Genomic DNA, 21548 nt, shown 5'->3' on the forward strand with positions numbered 1-21548 from the left:
CCAGAACCACCTCCGGGCCTGCTGCTGGGGGTACAGCAGTGAGGAGGAGGGATCTCTACTCTGAATGCTCTCTGGGTCTAGACAGAGACACAGGCAAAGGGAACCGCTGGAATGAGTCCTTCGGGGGAGGTCTGCACAAGGTGCTGGGGAGACCAGCGGAGAGAAACCCCCTCAGGAGATTGGCTAGAGGGGTCTCACCAAAACATGGCCACTGGGTGTGATGTCACAAGAGGACAAGGGAATGTATGTGCCTCAAAGTCACACTGTAAGACCCCTAAGAAGGTTCTAGATTCTAACCTGTCTCCAGGGACAGAACAGTGGGAGGTGTTAGATGATGGGAGGATTTGTCCATCACGGTGGTGGACAGGAACCTTGTGTAGTGGGCAGTGGGCAGCGTGCCCTTGGCTAGGCCTCTGTAATGAGCACAGCCTGGGAGCTCAGACATCAGAAATGGAGTCTCAGGCCATCCTGGAGATTGGGAGGCCCAGATCCAGGAGTCCATGGGGTTGGCTCCTTTGGAAGACTGTGGGAAAGGTTCATGCCATGCCTCCCCCTGGCAGCTGGTGGCTTGGTGGCAATCCAAGTGCAGATATGAGAGTTAGGAATGCCAGCAAGAATGAGACTTCCCTGCCACAGGATTTCAAGGGATCTGCTAAGAGAGCTGCAACCTGCTGGGAGTTTGAAAGACTCCTCCATTCTGCCTCCCCCTGCCCCCAGGGCACTGGGCTTGCACACCCTCCTCTACCTGGCTCCCATTCTTTGCTCTGTGCCTACCCTAGGCCTCCAGCCCTCCGCCTCTCCTCGAGACCTGTTGGGGCTTTGCCGACTAATCAGTTTCCTCCTGGCCTTTGTTCTGTCTCAGCACTTGGCTTGTAATCTGGCCCCAAACCATCTCCTCTCAGCCTCTCCCACCCCACCCGATGCTGTACATCCAACCTTGGCGAATCTGGCCTCCCTCTTCCATCAAAGAAAAAGGAGAAATTTGGATAATCCAGCCAGCAGTCAAGGTTTTGTTGCTCCGTGTACTGACTGAAGATCAACAAACAGAATGCAAGGCATCTTCAAACAAATTTCAGCTCCCAGCAATTTCTTGAAGTAATAATTGGGTCTCCATGGGGTGGGAAAGAGAGTTTGCGTCTATCATCACCCCCCTTGGCAGTTGGCTATTCTGGGTGGGAAATGTTGAAGGGAAAACCTATCCCGGCCCGATGCTGGCCCACTTAAAACTTCTATTATGAAACCAAGTTGCATAAGCTGTAAGAGAAAATAAGTTATATTCTCAGGAACAAATTCTAGTGAATCAGCTCATTTTAGCCTCACATCTTCATCTGTCTCTGAAGTGCCTTATTTAAATTTTAATAGAAAACGTTCTATGTGGGGCTCAAATGGAGGGAATGAAAATAACACTGTTTATCCCCAAGACAAAATTGTGTTGGGAGCAAAAGCAAAAAGAGAGAGAGAGAGAAATACGATGCTAATTTCTTGAAAACAAACCTCCTATGTCCCACTTCGTAGGGACTGGACAAAGCAATATAAAGTCTATTGTACTGAACAAAAGCAGCAGTGGCACATTCAGAGACTCACTGTCCCTTTTTAAGTGGCTTTAAAAATCAGAGAAAAATTTTCCTTTGGGGGAACGTGAGAAAAGCTTGCAAAGCAAGGTTTTGCCCCCGTCGTGAGGCCGTTCAAGAAATAGGGTTGCAGGCAGGTCTTTTGTGAGCTTGGGAGAAAAATCAAGACCTGGGTTCAAATGCCAACTTCATCACCAGCTGTGTGACCTCGGCCACGTCCCTGAGTGAGGCGTGAGGGCGGGCGGTCAGCTGTGATGCAGAGGACACTCACAGCTGCTCTCGTGACAAGGATGTGAAATGACATCCGCAATTCCTGCCCGTCCCCCAACCGGGGCAGCCTCGCCATGAGCCTCGTGTCCTCCATACCAGGAGCTGGCAAACTGCAGCCACGGGCCAGGTCTGGCAGCTTCCTGGGTGTGGAGGAGGCCTCAGACATTGCCAAGCCTGTCTGTCCCCGTGGTCTCCACCCTCACACACCCACAGCAGAACTGAGTAGGTGCAGGGAAAGGTATGGTCCACGAGGTCTGGAAAGCTCTTCACCCGGTTTTTGGTTGAGAAAGGCTCTGAGCCGCACTCCCACAGTGGTGGAACATGGGAGTCATGTCAGGCAAACTTGTCCAGCTTCAGGCCTGATGTCTGATCAGCCACCTCATTCTATGGATTCTATCTGCAAATATCCCTCTTGTGTTTACACCTTCTCCCTTCTCCGCGGCCACGCTGTCTAAGCCACTGGATGACATTAGTCTCTAAGAAAGCGCCCAGCAGCTGCTCTGTCCACCCCATCTCTCTCTCAGCCTGGTGAGTTTTTGAAAATGCAGTTCATGCCAACTTCCTGCCCAGACAGAGCCACTAGAGCTCACGCTGCTACTCAGAAGAAAATCAAAACCCTGACAGAGCCCAGCAGACTTGGAACCCACCTTCTCAGCCCCTTAGAATTAAGAGGACCTTCCTCACCTGGACAACTCCTGCTCGGCACAACTCCTACACCCCACAGCACAACTACCCCTGCTCAGACCCAGCTGTCCTGACCTTCGACCCCACCCCCCTGCAGACATGTCAGTATCCCCTGATGGACACACTCATTCATGGCATGGATTATGATTGAAAATAGATATTCAATCTCATGCTTACTGTGGTATATTTAATGTCTCCCCATGAATGTGCACCCTCAAGGGCAGGGAAAACCAAGCCATGACCACCTCTGCTCTCCAGCGCATGCATGAAGCCTCACACAGCACAGACAGTGCCTTGGGGAAAAGTGGACATCACCACCAGGCTGCCTGACGCCCTCCAATGTGTGACTAAATCTTGTCGCCTCTTTGTGCCTTCATCTCTGTATATGTTAAAGGGGGTGATGGAGTCATGTATGATGCTATATCAAGGGTTTGGAGCATTAGATTATTTAGTATACAAGAAACACCACGGTTCTGGGACATGTTACACTCCACAGAAGTATTTGCTATTCTGAATAGAGGAGGCTCTCACTACAAACAAAATGCAAGAATAACTAATTTTTACCTCTCCTCCTCTAAGAGAGCATGCTTTAGGAGTACTCTATTAATCTGAAGTTCATATCCACATTCCATTAACTTTCCCCACGCCTGTATTATGCCTCCTATTTCTTTTGAACTGCTGTTCTCTTATAATCCCCAGTCACTCCAATGAATTCTATTCACTGATCACAACCCTGTGCAAATGCTGCCTTCACCCTGGAACCAATTGTTCCTTTTGGTCCCAGAACTACCAAGAGGAATTAACATTCTTTTCACTTGTGTTACAATGAGATGGATTAGATAGATGGTGGATGGATGGATGGATGGATGGATGGATGGATAGATAGATAGATAGACAGATAGACACATAGATAGACAGACAGACAGACAGACAGACAGCTATACAGATAGATAGATGGATAGATAGATAGATAGATAGATAGATATTTTGGTCCCAGAACTACCAAGAGAAATTAACATTCTTTTCACTTGTGTTACAATGAGATGGATTAGATAGATGGTGGATGGATGGATGGATGGATAGATAGATAGATAGATAGACAGATAGACACATAGATAGACAGACAGACAGACAGCTATACGGATAGATAGATGGATAGATAGATAGATAGATAGATAGATAGACAGACAGACAGACAGACAGACAGACAGACAGACAGACAGATAGATAGATAGATAGATAGATAGATAGATAGATAGATAGATAGATAGATAGATAGACAGACAGATAGATAGATAGATAGAATAGGATAGTGGGAGAATGAGGGAGAGAAAGACATAGAGATAACTTACATATTTCTATATTTCATAATGATATTAGTCATTTGTCTCTGAATAGGAAGATCAAAATTGTCACCACCTCATCACTCCCCACTGGTAGGGTTTACACCTTTGATATAACACTCATGCTATTTTATTTGAGTGTTTCAGTAACCTACTTGTAGCTACTTGTATCTTCACCAGAAAATTTTAACCTGTGATAGGTCAGAGACCACAACTTACTCACCCTGCAAGTGCCCAAAGAGCTTATGGTGCACAGAAAATGCTGGCAATTCGTTACCTGTGGTTGAATCATTTCTGCGTCATCAGTGTTGACTGACTCACAACACGCTTTGGAGCAATTACTTGTGGAACTGCACTGAAATAAAGAGACATCTTTAGGGTTGTTCTCTTGCTTTCTGAATTTAAACCCAAACTCCAGAAATAGTCCCACAATGAAATCTACAAACCTCAGACACTCTGGGTGGATGACCTCCACACTTTCTTTCTTATAACTGAGGAATTTCAGGTTCAGATGGGTTCACTAGCATGCCACCCAACTAGCAAGATGCCACCCAACTAGCACCACTGGGACCCAGCACTCCTTACTTACATCCCTTTCTCATTGTCTCTCTAAAGGTAACTCGCCTGGATCTGACTTCTGGCTCAGTCCCTCTTTCTTCACTTGTGTTTTCAAAGAGCATTGAAGAGAGCCAGGTGCGTAGTCAGTGTGTGCAGCTGCCAGATGTCCCGCAGCAAGGCTTACCCCTTCTTCAACCCCAGCACTGCACTTGAATTTTAATAATTATATTTTTATACCCAGAAGTTCCCTTTTTGCTTGGGCAGGATGGGTGCTCTTTTTTCTAGTGATTTTTATTTCATTATGAAATGCTTGGCTTTATGTCCGGCACAGATTCATGCCAAGCACATCTGAGGCACTATGGATGCTTTGCTCTTACTGCACATCAGGGCAGAAGCTAGTAAACTCAGGCTAGATTTTGTTCATCATGATTCTTTTATTGAATGGACTTTAAAAGCAGAGTGTCACACTACAAGGGGGGTCATAGATTCAAAAAGATTATAAACTACTGGCCCAGGGAGAGTAGTCCAGTCCTACCTCCTCAGGCTGTTGTAAGAATTACAAGAAAACGGAAGCTGGTGACCATAGGCCTTGACGGCTCACACCCACATGTGCCCTTGGTGGAGATCAAAGCCAGTAGAAGCTGAGGGTGGCCTTTGAACAAGAAAAGGTCATGTGACTAAGATGAGTGGGGAGCCGTGCCAAACCTGTCCCCATGTCCTCGATCAAAGACTCGATAGGCCAAATATGCCTACAGGTTAGAATTCTACATCTGCTGGGAGAGGTTATAACACACAAAGTCAACATTTCTAAGAAATTCCTAGTGACTGACAGGAGAATGGCTTTCAGAAATCTCTTAGGAGGTCTGAGTTAAAAGGTATATAATGCACAATATATAATGCATATACATATGTATGTGCATATATCACTATAGATATGGATAACAAGAGAAGAACAAAGGAAAGCTTTGAAGAGACACAGACAGACCAGGGAGATTATATCTATACTGACAGCTACATGTCTACACCATACCCCCACTTATGTCTGTAATTTTATCACCAATCCCATCTTTCTTGTGCAATTAGGAATGGTTTTCTGCAGACTTGGCAAGCAATATGGGACTTGGGGATAGCCCTGAAACATAAAAACCCACAGGATAATTGTTTATTTCCTCTCTCTCTCTCTCTCTCTCTCTCTCTCTCTCTCTCTCTCTCTCTGTCTCTCTCTCCTCCACCCCATCCCCCTACACACACACACACACACACACACACACACACACAATTTGGCTTTTCATTTTCTTGCCACATGGACTCTTCAGTTATACTCATTAAAATACATTAATGAGAGCTCTGAGAAAGAGAAAAATGAAGAAAGTAAAAAGGGGATCAAGAAAACAGGACACCTCGAGACGTCTATTCTAGTTAATAAGCAAGTCAGAGCAGAGTTGGACAAAAGCAACATTGCATTTTGTGGTCACGAGTATATTGTTTGCTCAACCACAGATGTTTACTTCTCCTTGCCTCGCTTCTCTGAGCCCACAGAACAATCCTTGGGGACACAAGCTGGTTTTCAACCGAGGAAAGCTATCTTGAATTTGGACAAAAGACACAGAGCTGAGTGTGTTAGGAAACACACACCTCAAAATTCTGTCTTTTTTCTTTGAGTCCATGTCTACTCAGGTCAACCACGATCACCCTCCAAGAGTCCGGGGCACAGCCTTCTACCATGTAGTGCTTGGCGTTGGTAGGTGTCCCTTCAATATTTGCTCAGTGAATAAATAAATAGGTCAACCTGGCTACCCAAACACAGTTGGGGCTTACTACAGTCTGAGCAGAGAGAGTCATGCCTCTTTCCTTAAAAATAACTCAAATCTGGGCCTCCCCGGTGGCGCAGCGGTTGAGCGCTGGGTTTCGAAGCTGCCCGCAGCCTCTGCAGCGCCGGTTCGATCCCCGGTTACCGGGCAAGGGTCCCACATGGCGCGCAGACCTCTCCTGCCGCCCGCTGCTCCCCTCAGCAGTGTACCTCGGTCCTTCTGCCTGCTCTGCTCCCCGCTGTGGCTCTGGTGAATTCTCTCACCCTCCCGCGCTTCTGACTGTACCCAGTGCTTGTGTAAATAAAAAAAATTAAAAAAAAAAAAAACTCAAATCTGCAAACCCTCATCACCAGTATGAATTCCTGTGTTTCCTTTTCCCAAAACATCCCTATCTGGAGAGTCACCTTCCTTCATTTATCTTGGGAGTTGCTTACCCCCCAACTCCCTCCTCTAGTTCTGGCATCTTCTGTTGTACTCTCACTGCAGCTATTAAAACACCTGTCACCTGACTATCTCTGCAGCAACAGTTGACGTCAGGCCTCTTGGTCTGGGTCAGAGGTGAGCCGTCACCTTCTTAGTTGGGAACCTCCAGCTCATATTAGGCTTCAGTCTCTCAGTTCTGAATTTCCACTCTACCCCACTAGGTCCACAAGGAGAGACTGGCATGGACAGAGCTGCGGGCTTTGGGGGAAACACCCAGAAGGAAATGGTGGCCGAAAGGAGAATTAGACTGGAGGCAGAAAGTTAAAAAATATTGAGTTATCCAAGTGAGAAGAAATGAATGTCTTCACTTAGCAGATAATGGGAAGAGGAAGAAGGAAGGAAAGAGAGGACATTAGGGGAGGCAAATAGCCTGGAAAAGAGATTGAATGAGATCCAAGTTCAGTGAGCTCTGGTGGACGAGGGATTTGTAAAGCACGGGCTGGATCAGAGAAAGCAGCCCTTTTGCACAGGAGCTCCCCACAAAGGTGCCGCAGAGATGGCCACAGCTACACTCAGGCACGGGTGCAGGAGGATGGGGGTCCTGGTGGGAGATAGTGGTTGGGGAATACCTGCTGGGAAGCACAGAAATGACCTTGGATCCTGTAGTGTCCTTAGATAGGTAAGAACGTACGAATAGCTGCAGCACCGTTCCCACGACCAAGCGATAGAAACAACCTGAGTGCCCATAGACAGTGGAATGGACCGAGAAGAAGTATAAAAGATACCCAGTGGAATACTACTCAGCTACAAAAAAGATGAACTCTTACCACTGGTGACACGATGGATGGCACAGGAGAGGATTACACTAAATAAAACAAGTCTGAAGGAAAAGGACAAACGACTGGATGATTTCACTCATGGGCAATATACAGAAACAAACAAAGGAATAGACAAAACAAACAAAAACAAACCTCTGAAATCAGAATGCAAAACTAGCAGAGAGGGAGGGTGGGGGGAGCGGGGGAAAGAGAAATAGGAAGAGGGGAGCCCCGTGGATTTTGGTGGGAGACAATGGGGGCTGTGGTGGTGGGTGTGGTGTGGTAACGTACAGCCAAGCAGATGTGATCCTACACCCCTAAAACATATGCAGCATTGTAGACCAACGCCATGTCATAAGCACTCTTTTTTAAAGACTGAAGGGTCAGAAGGTACAGTGGGCCTGTGCTGTTCTTATCTGTCCAGCATTAATTTCCCCATTTTTGGAAACAAAGCTTATTTTTCCCGTGGAGGACCCAAAGCATTGGGAATCAGCTGACCACTCCGCACGCTGCTCATCAAGGGATCAAATGACCCAGACTAAGATGAGGATTCTATGACCTTGAACTCGGTGACTGACTCAAGTTTGGCTAATTGGGGAAAAAAAAGATTTAATTATAACTATGAAAAAGAATGAGATTATCGAGGAATTAAAATTAAGATTTCTTTTTCTAGCTAGAATGTGAATGTATTTTTCCCATTCCTCTACCCTACACACCTACGGTTGCAGTCAAAGGGCTCTTCCTATTGCGTTTAATAAAAACCCAGTGCCAACTAGCTTAAGAGCTTAAGTTCAAAAAAAATTATCTTGACTCCCAGGCTAATTTCCCTTTCACTCGACCTCACTATCTTCATTATCCTTGCACAGACTTGGGTCTTATGTAATGGAGACAGTTTATCCATCCTGAGAAAAGAGATTGGTTCTGCTAATGACACAACTCTCTTAACATTTCTTCTCTGTTCCCTCTTCACACAATTTTTAAAACATATGATACAAGCTGATACACACACATACACCCATGCCTTAGACAAGTGCTACTAGCTTTTATCTGTGGCTATTGAGTTGTTTTCATAGTTCTCTTTCTTTTCCTATGCTGAGCTTTTTGAGGCAAAAAAAAAAAAAAAATAGTCTTAGAATTTGGATAGGGGTTAAGGATGAACCAATACCTCTGTGTTGTAGAACTGAGAAACTGTGCTATGGTAACACCCACGTTTTCTGCATTGAAGACACAGGCACTGCTAGATCCCAGAGTCTGCCTGAGAACTAGTCTCAAAAAAGATTTCCTCTAATAGCACCTCCAAGTTTAGTGTGAGGTGTATCTATTGTGAGAGAATTTCATGAGACAAATGGATGGGTCTAGTGTCCACCTTGCCAACAACAATTCACTTTTGTAGAATTGTAAAGAAGCACATTTAGAAACTGTGTGGAGTGATTGGGACAGGAATATTTAAATAAGGCCAGATTTTAAATACTCTGTTAACTAGACAACTTACTCTACTATACTCTTGAGGGAAATCAGAAAATCACACACCCACACACACAAAAATAACTTGCTAAAGTCAGATTATCTCAAAAAATAAAATTTGAAAAGTCTAGGCTAATCACATAATTAGCCCTATTTCTCTAGACTTTTACCATTTGCGGAGATGTCACTGACAGGTTCTTATTTGAATTACGGAGAAAAAGCAATATGATTTTTACCCTTTTTTGACAACTGCTACAATGGAGGCAAAGAGTTAAGCAAACTGCCAAAGTTCAGAAAGCTAATCAACGGGGAAGAAGTAATTCGGAGAACACTCTACCTCTATGTCCAGCAGACAGCATGAAAGAAGACGAAATCTAAAATCAGGACTCTCCAGTCATTGCCTAACTCTGTGACCCTGGTCCAAATGCTTAATCATCTCAACAGTTTAATTGGCTTCCTTGATTATGAAATATGGATAATAGTTACCTGAAAGTCTCTCTCAGGGGAATTGAATGAGATAATGGAAGTTAGACATCCAACCTACAGCATGCAGTCTGTGGTAGTTTCCGTCCTCCTTCTCTGGAGAACATGGCACATTCGACGTGTGCTTCAACTTCAAGGGCATGGTCAGTGTGCCAACGGTCACATGCTCAGAACAAAACCTGTTTGAAATCCGCATCCATCAGTGAAATATTTGTTTACACTCACTCTTTCAAACCCCTATCCCTGTCACTGCCCAACCATGTACCGCCTTCATCTTTTATATCAGCAGATGACACCACCATCAACCCAGGTCCCCAAACCTAGAAGCTGCAAGAGAGTCCGTGCTCCTGCTTCCTCATCCCCTTCACATCAGTTGTCACTGACTCTACTCATGCCTCCCCCTTAAAATGTCTGCTGACTGTGCCTACTCCCTTCTGCTACCATCTCCAGCCCACTGCCCAACATCCCGATCCTTGGTGTAGGACAGTCCGTCTCTGGTCTCAAGCCACGTAATCCTACCCCCCAGGATGCTTCCACTGCAAGTCTGTAAGAGACTCACCTGATCCCAGAGAAAGGCCTGCACAAAGCTTCCAGTGGGGCATCCGCAATCTCTAGCCTGGCACATAAGACCCTCCCATCAGCTGGATTCCACCTTGACATTCTGCTACTTCTTTCATTCCTCTTCCAGAACCCTCTGGGCCATGTCTCACTATTGCAATTTCCTAAATTCCTAAATTCCCACCCTCAGGGGATGATCTCTCTGATTGGAAAACTTTCTCTACTTTATTGGTGGAAAATATTTTTATCATTAGAATTCATCACAGTATCATCACTGTCGTCACTATGTCCTATCAGGATATCCCCAAAATCTAGCTATACACCCCCTCAGGTGCTCCTAGGGCACATTAAGTTTGCCACATGTTTTCAAAGCACTCTTAAGAATATGCGCTCTGTGTGTGTGTGTGTGTGTGTGTGTGTGTGTGTGTGTGTCTATAAAGATAGAGCTATGAGCTACTATGGTTGAACACCAACTCAAAAGCTGCCTGGATTAGTCTCCTGTGATACCATTTATGAACTATGGGGCTTTAGGGGAGTTTAGCTGACCCGTCTATGCCTTGCTTTCATATCGTTTTTTAAAAAGTGTGTATCAGTTTTTATGGCTGCTTTAACAAATCACCAAAACTCGGTGGCTTGAATCAACAGACATCTGTGCTCTCACCGTCCTGGAGGAGTAAAGTCCAACATCAAGGCCTCAGCAAGCTGCACCCCTCTGATGGCTGGAGGTGATCGCCCCTCAGCCACCCTGCTACTGGGCTGCTCAGCTGTCACTTGACTCGTGGCAAAGCTGGCTTCTGTGTCTCCGAGAACGCAAAGGTTCAATTTTCAGGATTTGAGGAGCCAAGTGATACCACGTCTGTAGCTTGAAATCAACCATAGTGGGAATATCTAAACCATAGAAATTGGTAAACAACACAAATCAGGGGTGCCCCCACCCCAAACTCCCACAGACAGCCGGTTACATAGTGAACACTAACACTACACCACTGCTGACAACCTGGTCTCTCTTGGCCACTGAATATCAGAGCCATAGAAAGAGTCATTCAAAAAACAAAGAGAGAATCACTCAGAAGCCAAGGCTGTGAGCAAGAGACAGCAGCTCGCCCAAGCCACAGGCAGAGACAGGAGGAGAAATGTGCTGATCCGTGACGGCAGGCTCAGCGTGAGCAGAGGCAGAGCCCGGGGACCCTGTTCTGATGGCAACCCCCTGGAGCAGGACCAAACAGATGCCTCTGCCTCCAGGTGGTGGGGGACCGATCCTGCTCCCCGAGTTTCCAGGCTCCCACATGACCTTGGCTAAGCCCGGCTCTCCTGGGACGCTGGTTCTGCCCTGAGTCCTATTGGCCCAACTTTCCTGTCTGTCCTGCTTGTTCCGTCCTCGCTCCAGCACCAGCAGTGCAGACAGCAGTCCATAAGAGGCTTTCACATCCATCCAAACATTTAATCCTCACAAGCGCCCTGGAGGGCACAGAGACCACCCTCTTTGTCAGCACCCACCAGCAGGCGAGGCGGGGAAGCTGGACTCGGTCTCCTGCAGCACACCCCCAAGACCCGCAGCCAGGAAACTGCAGAGCGAGCTGAGCCTCGGTTGTCTGTTCCTGCGCCAGGATCCCGACCCCAAGAGCTATAGGGGGTCACACAAGATGCTTGACACTCTGATACTCTGCCCGCACAGAACACGGTCTGTGACTGAAATGACTTGCAGGCTGCCTGAGAAACGGAGAGGACCAGAGACGGTCCGGGAACAGAGAGAGAGAGAAGATCCAGAGAGAAGGCGACTTGAAAGCTTGGCGGTCGCTGCTAGATCTGAAGGCAAGTAGGTGTGCACACGTCTGTGTGTGTGCGTGCAACATCACCTGGCTCCTCCAGGCGCAGTACATGGCAGCTGTCACACGGTTTGTGTTTGGGTGAAAGTCTCAGCTTCCTACTCATTGATTGTGAGAACTCGGGCAGGTCATGCCCCTCTGAGAGCTCAGCCAGGACAGGGACATCAATTTCTCTACCTACTTCATGAGCGTCTGCTAAGGTTTTCTAAGGAAACGACCACAGACCACTGAGCACAAAGCTCAGCATATTTGATATATAGTTGCTATCTCATTAAGAAGGAAAATTATAAAACTAGGATAATTTTAACATGTCTGAGTATATCCTAAAAATCACTGACCAGTCATGCGGGAAGGCTCCCCAAAAATCAATGTGTTTGATACACACACAGTCTGCTCTGCTTAAAAAAAAAAAAAAATTAGAAACATGCATGGATCAAAATTAAACATCCTTAAATAAAACATAAAGCCCAAACAGCTGCTGCTGGAACTTGGTCCCTAGGCAGATTTGGTTTTTGAAAATGACAAAGAGGCCAAATTGTGCTTCGATTCCTGGGCTTCGTGAGAGGGGGCCGTGATTGCTTCCCCCGCGGACAGCCTGCAGATGCTTAAACAAAGGCGATTGTATGCTGGACACAGCTTTCCGGGACCCTAGGCCAGCAGGGAATTCTGCAACCACACCACAAACAGCACCGCTGAATTTCCTTCCATTTTCTAAAATAGCAACGGCCACAAATGAGACACCCTAATGGGTGCCATAAATGCGAAAAGAGCAAATTCATTAGGCCGATATAGGATAACACTCCTTGCCGTCGACAGAGAAATCACCTCTATTTCTAGAGACCGCGGCATGTGGCCTTATCACTTCCTAATAGAGGCTCCGCTAATATATTACAGACCGAGGCCAATTTCAGCAGGGAGATGAGCTTCTCGTGCTGTGACCTAGAAATCAGACCCAGGATATCTAGAAGAGATCTTTTTGAATATAATTCAAATACAATTCTTTTAAAATATAATTTTAAAGTGCGTAAAAACAAAACCAAAGAAAACACATCCAACAGCAGCAAAAATAAAATCTGCCACAGCACGCGTCACCCTAACCCAATTAGTGCCGTTTGCATCTGTGCTTTCCAGCCTCTGTTGGTTTTTCTCACAAAGCTGCTTTCACAGAATGAAGAGGGGGGGGGTCCATGTGACTGGGGAACCTGATTTTCAGGCTGAGGGGCATCGGGGAGCGGGCAGGACTATGCATCTGAAGTGTGTCCCTTCCACCCCACCCACCTGTCAAGGGATCAGAAAGTGCCCCACTGAGGAAAGATGTCCCCACTGGGGAGAGACTATGGATTCAGGTGCTCCCCTCCTGTGGAAGAGGGATGAGAATGAGAAATAGCTCCTTTACCCCAGCCTCAGTTTCCCCACACTGCCTTCCCATGGCTTCCTCCCTGGAGCCTGGTGCTCCTGGAGCCATGATGGGATTGCAGGTTTGCTTACATGGCTTGGGCCCCGGCCGGGCTGCCCCACCTGGGATCACCCACCTGCAGCTGTCCCCCACCCCAGGTGACCACTGGCCTTCCAGGCCTCCAACCACCGCACACGTCACACCTCTACCAGCAAGCCTCAGGGAGCCCAGCCTTCTCCATCCGGCCTCTGGAGCTACCCCCTCACCGCACTCGTTTCAACGCTCTCTCATTTTGGTTTTCGTCTCAATCTCTTAGCCGAGGGGATGAGCCAGCTCATCCAAAATTAAGGAACTGGAAGCCTGGCTCGAGGCACTGCTCCAGAGCCCCCCAGCAAAAGCGCAACAGGGGCGCACACAGTGGCAGCCAGCCCAGGCTGCGAGCCGGAGGGGTGGCAGATGCGCACCTGGAGCCGGCAGGTGCATCCTTCAGGGCTCCTCTCCCAGCACCCACATGGGCGCCCAAGTACAGTGAGTGCTTAAGAGAATCACAGCTGACGGGCACACGTTGTAAAAAAGTGAAGAATGATGTAAAAAATTAATAATAATAGTAATAATATGAGAGAGAATCACCGCCGAAGAAAAGGCAGCTTTGACGACTTGAAGAAATACAGTCAGCATCACATCCCGGAACCTCAGAGAAGACACGCGGGCATCAGCTCTGTCAGACTCTCGGCTGGAGGGAGCGGAGTCGCGGCCTGCGGGGGAGCTCTCTGGGAACTCAAAGGCCCTGGACAGTGGAGAGGAACAGGAGGACGCCGAGCCAGGACGGGAGTGGCAGGCAGCCATGGCTCTGCAGACCATGCCCTGGTGCGCAGGCAGAGGCCAGAATCAACACCGCCTAATGGGCTGCCCGGCTGACGCTGCTCCAGGAAAGGCTAGGAGAGACCCCTGCCTGCCGTCCTCCAGGCCAGAGCTTCGCTAGGCCACAGAGCTCCAGAGTAATTCATCTGCACATCGTGTGACATCCCAGAACGGCCCCTAGAACAGGACTGGTTTGCAGAGGGCCCTGGATACATTTTTGTTGCATGGACGGCTGGAGGGACAGCTGGACGGTGAGTGAAAGTGTCTACCACAGTCACTCGAAGATCATTGTGGCTCAGGGCGTAATACGAAAGCAGCGTCCCTTGGGCAGTCATTGCCCCGCCAGGGGTGTGGAAGAACAGGTCCACAAACAAAGGGGTGGACAGCGGGACAAGGGCACAAAGGGCCTTCCAAGTGGGTGCCCACCACACCTGGGCACCTTCTCAGCCACTCCTGCACCCCAGGCACCATCCCCTTGCCTACGTGACTGTGCCTTCTGCGAGCCGGAAGGCCTCACTGCCCACAATGGAAGGGAGATCGTTTTATCAGTAGATGAGACTCTTGCCCTAACTTGCCATGCCTCGCTGGACTGGGCCAGGAAGCCATTGCCAGGCTGCCATCCGCGTCTCTGCAGCCCCAAGCCAGGTGTCCTTCCTGCTGAGCTGCACTTTGGTGTCATGGGAAAGCGCTCCCACACCCTGCCCTCCGTGGGCCAAGAGGAAGAGCCCAGAACTGGCTGCAGAGCCCTGGGGTGTCCCCACGTCTGCCGCTGCTGTGGCGCCGGGACTCCGCTGGTCTGAATCATCACCCAGACATGCCCAGGCTCGGGAGGTCAAGCTTCTCTTTCAGTGCTTCGTTTTTATCCTTTTTTTAAAGATTTATTTTATTTATACAAGAACCGGGGTACAGGCCAGATGCGCGGAAGGGTGAGAGGATTCACCAGAGACAGAGCGGGGACCAGAACAGGCGGATCTACTGAAACACACTGCTGGGGGGAGCAGCGAGAAGATCTGCTGCGCCGTATGGGTAGCTCCTTGGCCGGGGATCGAACTCATGCTGCAGTAGCTGCTGATAGCTTCACAGTGCTGAGACTTTAACCCTTTGTGCCACAAGGGAGGCCACCCCATTTGTTTTCATGATGCTTTATTTCCTTATATTCCCCAATTATGTGAGATCTGTACTGTGTTTTTATCTTTCTGGCTTACGTTGCTTTGCATAATCCCCTCAAGGTCGCTCCCTTTCGCAACAAATACCAAATCTCATCTTTCCGTGTGGCTCAATAGCACACATCAAAGTCCCTTCCCTCTTCCCCATTATGCAGAACACAGTCTTGTTGCATCTGAAGCCCCCACGCATTGCCTGTTGGATCACAGGACTCCCCGAGACAGATGCTGCCGCTGCCCGACTGGGCACAATGGAAACTGGACACCCCTGCCTTGGGGGTGATGGCAGGACACACTCTGCTCCCAGATTCATCCATCAGCAACTGGGGCTCTTGTCTCACAGGCTAGGACAGCTGAGGGCAAACAGTTGTTGGGGCCGTGGACAAACGAGCGGGCTAGGTGGGCAGGCGCGAGAGCCAGTGTGGGCACTGGGAGGACACAGGCAGGGCAGGCCGGGGCTGGGTGTGTGCAGCAAGGTGGGGAGAAAAGAAAGGTCACCATGCCCGGGCACAGCCAACTGGTCGAGCTTCTGCAAATGCTTGGGAGGGCTTGGCAGGTGGCGAGGGAAGTCTGGTGGGGAAAAGCCAGCTCCGCCCACCGTTGCGTGGAAGCCACTGTTGTCTCGTGCATGGACTGCAAGAGCCCTTCAACCGTCTCCCTGCATCTGACCACAACCCCTTCAGCCCAGTCTCCACATGGCAGCCAGGGGAAGCCCAGGAAGGCAGGACTCAGCCTGGACACTCCACTCAAGTTCCTGCTGGGGCACCTGTCCCAGAGAGAAACCAAGCGCCTCTCCTAGTCCTCGCCATGGCCTCGGGGTCCCTCCCTAGCCTGTCCTCCCACTGGCACACGTGTTTCCTTGGCTCCAGCCCAACTGGCCACCTGGTCTGTCCACACGCACGGTGAGCTGTGTCCCAGACCCGGTGGCCCCTACCTGGAATGTTGTTCTCCAAAGGTTTTCTTGGTTGACATCTCTGCTCGAATCTCGACTCTCCATGAGGCTGACCCCAAAGGTCCTACTTCCCACTGCAAACTCTCCCCAGTTCCCATTGTTTCAATTTCCCTCGCTTGTTCTTCCTTCTTTTTTTCTCCACGTATATTTTTATATTGTCTGTTCTTTGTCATCTGTTTCATATCGCTAGAGTATCTATCTTACAAAAACAATAAACTTTGTCTTTTATTTGTATTCAAAGGTCCAACAAAGATCTCTGCTAAATAGTGGACATTTAAAAGATCTCTGCTAAATAGTGTTTCTGCAGAAACACTTCTTGAATGAATGAATGAAAATCTATGGAGCCAGGTGGACCTGAGATTTTAGTCCACCTCCACACAACCTCTTTTGGGTAGAAAGATTTAGCTTTCCAGGCTCAGTTTCCTCACCTGTAAAGTGGGGATCATTGCTTAGACCTCATAAGATTACTGTGGGGATTCATTAAGAGAATTTTATGTAAAGTGCTTGGCTTCTAATATCAATTTTCTTTAAATATTTTCAGAGATAGCATTAGCGTTTCTAAGAGAAGTTGGTTAATTTGATATTCTGGGGTGAAAGAATCAGTCAACACTCATGGATACCAGCTCCCTACTATGTGCAGTGTTAGGCCAGTGAGTAGAAAAGACAGGACGGCAACTGTGCCCCCCTCCCACGGCTCAGGGTCTTGGAGGGAAGCAGACCCAGCAGTTGTAAGTATGAAGTGCCCCATGAGAAGCCTTCAGAAAGTGTTACGGAAAGAAAAAAGCAGAAGAAATTGACTTTTAGAAGAATTTATTTTGAAATGACTTTAGACTTACAAGAAATTGCCAAATAATGCAAGTAATGCAAATAAGCCCATCCCCATATCCATTCCCCTCCCCACCCCAGGTAGTAGCATCTTACATCAGCATAGCACGTGGTCACAGCAAATTGACATTTGTCCATTTCAACCGCCGATCTTATTCAGGATTCACCATTCTCGCATGCATTGTGTGTGTGTGCAGTCTGAGATGGTATTACACACATAGAGCATCAATTAACAAAACCAGAAAGGATTTCACAATGGTAACAAATACCTTGTCTATTTATCATGATGTTTTGGACGCCCAGGTTTAATATTTCCATTTAACAGGTAACATGGTGGAGCTGAGAAAAGTGAAGTGACTTAGTTTGTGAGTGCAAAGCTGGTACCTGTAGTTTTCTGGGACGCAACATGGTTGTTTTGAAAAACCTTAAGACCAAAGGTCAAGGGGCCGGTGCATTAGAGTTGCTCGCAAGGCTTTGTCTTCAGGCTTAACTTGGCAGATACAAGTCTGTACTTACAGACCTGCTGTTCTGTAAGCACCAAGTTGCAATTTTCCCTCATTCTGCCCCAATATCTGGTCCCAGAACTGTCATTTATAAAATGCAAGAAGAGGACCCCCTGATATGTCAGTATATCCTGGGGGATAGTTCCCCAGGAACCCCTGTTCTCTACATTTTCCAGCCAGAGTCACCTCATGGGGCTGTCAGCCTTAATCCTGCAGAGCACAGAAGGCAAAAAGGTTTCAAAACAGGGCCATGGAGAGAGGTTTCAGCCGCCTGGGAGGGATCCTGCAGGAAGAAAGTGACTGTTGTCCTTCCTTCTGAAGCTTCTTTTTGTTTCCCAGTCTGGCTGAAAGCAGCAGGGACTGAACCTCAGCCAAAGGACAAAGGGCTTTTTTGGCTGAGAGAAGTAGCTGTGGTCATGATGGGCCAAAACAGGAGGGAAGTGTTTTATGTGGTGAGAGGGCATACCGAATGTCAGAGTCGGAGCCTACGGGATGGAATTTAATTCCGCAAGGACTTACTAAGCACCTGCTTTGTTCATTCGATTAAGGAGCACCTCCAAGCCCCAGTGAACTCCCCAGCTAAGAGGGGAGTTATTCAGTCTATTCTATTCAGTCATTTAATCTCTCATTCTTGGCCCATAGAACATAGTAATTAAGAACATAATTCTTAATTTCATTTCTTGAAATGAGAGAGACAAGTTCATTCATTCTTGCAAAAAATATTTGTTTGGTGCCTACTAGGTGCCCAGGACTGCCCAAGATGCTAGAGAAACAAAGGTAGACCCAATATAGATCCCCACTGTCAAAGACATTGCTGGGGGCAGGGGAGGTGGTGGGGAGAAAATGAGCAGTAAACATAGCACACAAATTAGTGTATTAGCATTTGGAAGTGCTGTAGGGCAAACAAAGCATAGAACAAGGTAAGGGGTCTGGGGCATACGGGCCAGTGAGTTTAGATGCAGCATTATATAAGCTTGACCAGGCAGACCTTACAGAAAGGTGGCGTGTGAGCAGAAAGCTGACAGGTGAGTTGGGGTGTGGGAGGGAACTGGTGCATGAGGGGAACAGCTCTGGACAAGGTCCTCCACGGGGCCATGCCTGCTCTGTCCAGGAACAGCAAGAAGCCCACAAGATGGTCACAGAGAAGCAGAGGAGCGGAGGAAGAGCATGAAGGCTACTGGAGATGATGCAGGACCACGAGTCGCGGTTGGCTTTCTGCCTTTATTGAGGGACATGGGCTTAGCAGGAAACTGTCATTCACTTCATGTCTCCACAGGATCGCTTCAGCTGTGGTGGTGAGGTGCACCTTGTGTGTGCAAAGCCATAAGCAGGAGGACCCATGAGAGTCCACTGTAGTCATGCAGGGGAGAGATGACAGCTGCTCACGCCAGGCGATGAGAAGTGGAGGTGGTGGAAGTGGCTGCACTGGGGATTTGTCCTGAAGGGCAGAATCCAGTTCCTGATGGACTCTGGTCTCCGAGAGAAAGAAAAGGGTCGTGGAGGATTCTAAGGCTAGCGGCCTGAGCCAATGGGGATTACTCAGAAGCTCATTGAAAGTGTGACAGCGGGCAAGTCACTTTCATTTTTTTCTTTTTTGAAATGAAGAATATTATCTACATGACAGGGGTGTTGTGAAATTAAAATAAAAAACATTCCACGCGTAAGGAAAGCACACACTATGGAAAGATACCAACTTGTAAATCTGACAGCTTGTGAAGGCACCAGAATTACATTTTGTGGAATTTTGAGAATCTTTGAGTGAAGGTGGGGGAGATAAAATAAATGAGGAAGCTGAGGTTTCATTTTCATAATGGCTGTAAGTCGTTCTGTGACCTTAAGTAAGTCTTTTAACCTCTGCCTCTATTTTTCAACCCACAAAGTGAAAGGGAGGTTGACAGAGATCAGAGATCTGCAAGGAATCTACCCTGAATTTTTGCAAATAAGGTTTTATTTACACAGGAACACAGTCCTGCTCATTCATTTCTATATTCTCAGTAACAGCTTTCCCGCTACAACACAATAGTTAAGTAGTTGTGACAGAGACAGTATGACCTACAAAATTTACATATCTACTATATGGCTGTTTATAGAAAAGGCTTATAGATTTTTTTAATCTAAATTATTGTTTCACAGAGTTACAGACAGGGAGCCAGGAAATTGATCTTCAAGTGAAGTCTTAGAAGCATAATCTAGACCTGTAAACTGTGAGGCACCCCCTCTTCACCCCTGGGGTTCCTCAAAACACAGCTTGAAATATCAGACTCTAAGATCACCTTTGGCAGCTCTTCCAGGTTAATAATTCCAACAGCCTATAAAGCTATGTTCAAACAAAGTCTAAATACACTCAGATCAAAAGTGAACAGAACAATAAAAATAACAGCAAGATTGACAAACCTTATAAACTATAAATTTATAAAGCATACTTGGTTTAAAAGCTTCAGCTGCCTTTTGCATGCATGGGAACTTGATGGAAAGTCAAAATCCAATTCTTGTTGTGGCAGAAACTTTCAACCCCCAAAGTTAAAGAGGTAGCCTTTCCCCATTCTGAGCTTCTCCCTAATGATCAATTAGGTTAAATGTTTCTCTTTCTCTGAATATTATGGGAACATGTGAAAATTCTCAGCTTCAGTCATTTTTTTTTGTCTTTTCTAATAAAACCTCTATAAAATTTTTCTCTAGCCCATCATACTCTACTTTCTCCTGACTTGGATATGTGTGTGTTATGGACTGACTATCTGTGTCCCCCCAAATAATATGTCAAATTCATAACGCCAACGCAGTGGAATTTGGAGATGAGATCTTTGGGAGGTGATTAGGTCGTGAGAGTGGAACTCTGGTGAAGGGGGTTAGTGTCTTCGGAGAAGAAATTAGAGGGCTTGTTCTCTGTGTGTGTGTGTGTGTGTGTGTGTGTGTGTGTGTGCGCATGCTTGCATGCCGTGTGAGGACACAGCAAGAAGACTACCATCTGCAACCCATGGAGAGAACTCTACCAAATCCCAAGTCAGCTGCAACCTTGATAATGAACTTCTGGCCTCCAGCACTGTGAGAAAACAAGTATTTCCTGACTTAGTCACACAGGCTGGGGGCTTTTGTTATGGCGGCCCAAACTGGCAATGTCACATCAACTCACCAATCTGACCTCCTTATTCAAGTAGTCCTTATAGACTCACCCATTACAAGTGACAGTGCTGAGGTGATGGGTGCTCTGTCTTTAACACTAGTTCAAAACCAAGAATTCCCTCTGGTTCAACATCAGCAGTCCAACCCACACTCATATCCCACTGCTAATGTCCAAAATGAAGAGACCCATCCCCACCCCACCACGCTCACCCTCCCGAACTCCCATTGTTGTCAGCATCACTCTTCCAGTCACCCACACTAACAAACCTAAGACTCTGTTTTCACATTTCTATCTCTGCTCCCCGATTCCAATCAGCTGACAGTATCTGTTTCCTAGGCCCATAATCTGTGCTGCGTTTACCTCATCTACACCATTTCTGCCATTTTCTAGCTCCAATCCTGCGACCACTCCCCTGGACTATTCCATTCAACTAATGCACTTCTCTGTCTTGCCTTCTGTCCTCACGACCATCTTTCACGAGACTTCTAGATAACTGTTCTGTAAGTGCACATCGGATGCTATTAAGCCTCCGCTCGAGAGAACACCAGCAGTTCTCTATTGCTGATAGGATGAAGTCAGACACTGGCTTGTCAACAATTACAATTGCAGTCCCTCTTTGTAGTTTGGATTCTGGCCTCCTTCCTATCTTTAATTCTCTCTATTCCCTACTGTGCTTTCCACTCTATGGAAAGGGGCATTTACTTCCCGCTGGACCCTGTCCTCACTGCCCTCCCACTCCTGCCTGCCTCCCGCCTCATGTCCACTCCTTCCAGGTCCAGATGTAGCCATTATCCTTGATGATGTCTCCTCTGCTCTCCACTCTTTCTTCTAAACTCTCTCAACATTGACACTGAACCTTTATAGTGGCCTGATTTTGATTGTGCTCTAAATGTGTCCTGCCTGTGATTCATCCCATAT

At 47.4% G+C, this 21548-nt stretch overlaps 1 long non-coding RNA gene across 2 annotated transcripts; it reads left to right on the forward strand.

Annotated features, from left to right (window-relative positions):
* The first annotated feature begins 291 nt into the window (after positions 1-291).
* Positions 292-19299, forward strand: LOC119260636 (uncharacterized). Of its 2 annotated transcripts, none has more exons than XR_005128770.2 (3): positions 292-2369; positions 4484-4561; positions 18786-19299. It is a non-coding gene; the product is annotated as an uncharacterized LOC119260636 (long non-coding RNA). The 2 variants fall into 2 exon arrangements; XR_008549306.1 differs by lacking the exon at positions 18786-19299 and adding an exon at positions 6882-7544.
* Positions 19300-21548: the final 2249 nt, after the last annotated feature.

This window comes from Talpa occidentalis, unplaced genomic scaffold (assembly GCF_014898055.3).
Source record: "Talpa occidentalis isolate TD23 unplaced genomic scaffold, MPIMG_talOcc4v2.1 talOcc4.6, whole genome shotgun sequence".
Classification (NCBI taxonomy): domain Eukaryota; kingdom Metazoa; phylum Chordata; class Mammalia; order Eulipotyphla; family Talpidae; genus Talpa; species Talpa occidentalis.